This window comes from Rhagoletis zephyria, unplaced genomic scaffold (genome assembly GCF_001687245.7).
Source record: "Rhagoletis zephyria isolate East Lansing unplaced genomic scaffold, Rhagoletis_zephyria_1.1 Rzeph_scaffold_35065, whole genome shotgun sequence".
Classification (NCBI taxonomy): Eukaryota; Metazoa; Arthropoda; class Insecta; order Diptera; family Tephritidae; genus Rhagoletis; species Rhagoletis zephyria.
This window is the reverse complement of record NW_016192120.1, coordinates 1-2,174: the sequence shown is the minus strand read 5'-3', so window position 1 is coordinate 2,174 and position 2,174 is coordinate 1. Positions and strand designations below refer to the sequence as shown.

General features: G+C 32.5%; 1 long non-coding RNA gene across 1 annotated transcript; it reads left to right on the top strand.

Annotated features, from left to right (window-relative positions):
- The first annotated feature begins 929 nt into the window (after positions 1-929).
- Positions 930-1,600, top strand: LOC108354329 (uncharacterized). The gene is made up of 2 exons (XR_001846498.1): positions 930-1,136; positions 1,271-1,600. It is a non-coding gene; the product is annotated as an uncharacterized LOC108354329 (long non-coding RNA).
- The last annotated feature ends 574 nt before the right edge of the window (positions 1,601-2,174 follow it).

Sequence of the window (2,174 nt, the reverse complement as noted above, 5' to 3'; positions counted from 1 at the left end):
TATGTATTTTTTATGGGAAAAATATCAGCTTTTCGTAGTAATGGTATAGAGTTCTTGAAAATCAATATGTGCCATTTCGAAAACTCTGGCTCTCTTCAGAAGACTTCCATTAATAATACTCAATTATTTATTAAACCAGTTTTTAAAACTAAATATGTTTTATTGATCCCCCAATCGCATTTGTTGGGGTTTTGGCGGTTGTTTGCGGACCTATAAAATATAGCTACTATAAGAAAAGATTAAATCAATTGCGTTTTATTACTGGGAATCTCCTGAAGATAAACAAAGTTTTCCGATCGAAAAATATTGATTTTCAAGAATTCTATACCATTTCTACTAAAAGTTGATTTTTGCCCATATAAAATACGTGGAAAACTTTGAGCGACCTCTAAACATTTTTTGATATCAAAACAAAAAAATTGGGGTATAGTTTTTTTCGGTATAGAACAATTCCAGGGGGTGAGAACATAGAAATTCGCGATTTTACTTTTTCCCCACATGACATTTTCGACCACCCTAATGTACATACTAATCACCAAGTCTCCAAATACTCAAACTGTTTAAGAGCCTAATGACGAAATAGATGAATGCCATTTATCGATAATGGACAACGCGAATTAATAAAAGTTTAGGTTTTCGTTAAGGATTGGATTAAGTTAATTTCAAAAGAAAAATGAAATGTTACATACAGCGCAGATTTAAAGTGTTCATTGGAATGACAACAAAAAGTAATATTAGAAAACGTGCTTTGTTCCATTGGAAGTTGTGATACATTTCCGGAACCACTGCTATTTATGTATATCCGGTTGACAATTGTGGAAAGGTTTTGTGTATGCAACTTTAAGTATATCTGCAATTAATTTCTATTAATTAAAAATACAATAAAAACGCCACTCTATAAATAAATAAATTTTATATGTACCGGCATATGTAACTTCATTTGATTATTGCCGCGCCTAAATGGCGGAATAGGTAATGGCTTAAAACTAAAGAGACAACACTGGTCTCTTTTAAGCCAAGTTTGGTGAGAAACAGCAGAATGCTTTGTGGCCAAATACCGAGGCGATCGCTTTGAAAATCGGCCAACCGCAGTCGCAACCAACCTTCGAGTGTAAGCGCATGTTTTTAGCCTGCAAGTAAGATTTTAATGCTACCGCAAGTGCAACTGGAAAACGGATGCCCACATGCATACATACATACATACATACATACATTCATATGTGCAAAGTACAAAGATAAAGTGCTATGCATATAAACATGTTTTGCTTAGTTTATCCATAGGAAAAACAAGATAAGAAAATATGAAGTGAAGTGATAAGTGTACAAGTACATATCCATACATACATATACATATGTATATATGTATGTATGATGAGACTTTCACTGTGCTAAAGTCAATTGCAAAACAACTTTAATTATTAAAAAAAAACAATAAGATGGGTGTAGCAAAATAAAGAAATAATAGCGAAGAAACTTAAAAATGTGAGAATGCAACGAAATTGATTTCTTGACATAGTGCAACAGAAGCCAGCAACAACAACAAATCGTAGACATTTTATGTAGTTGTGTTAAAGTACCACAGTACCGACAGCAAAGCTGCCGAAAAAATTTCCTGTAGTGGATTTATAGTTAAGCCAGCATTTAATAACAAAAATTATATAAATCTGCATAATTCAAAAACAATAGCTAAATATTAAACACATACAAACATATATATGTACCTATCTACTTTCTTACATTTCCGCTGAACCCTCACAATTGAGAAGTTTCAAGAATCAAGATATAGAACTTATTTAAAAAAAAAAAGTTAAATTAGCAAATGGTGGCGCTGAGAGGCAAAAGCCAAAGCCACAAAGGCAGCAATTTTCCTTATACATACATACTTACATATTTAAAGCTTTGCCGTTGCCTGAAGCCGTTGCTCATTGCAAATAATTAAAGAAAACTGTGGTAAACTATGTACAGTTATTGGTGTCTATTTCAATTTCTTACTAGCATCTCTTAACACACATACATAAATTCATATTTTATGTAGAAACTCTGCAAAAAGTGGTACTAGGTTAAATACTAGTACAGGACCACGCTACCTTCTAACCAACACCAGTAACAAAAATGGTCCAATTATATATATATAGAGAAAATATGGTTACATTAACATTGCGATGTCATTGGAC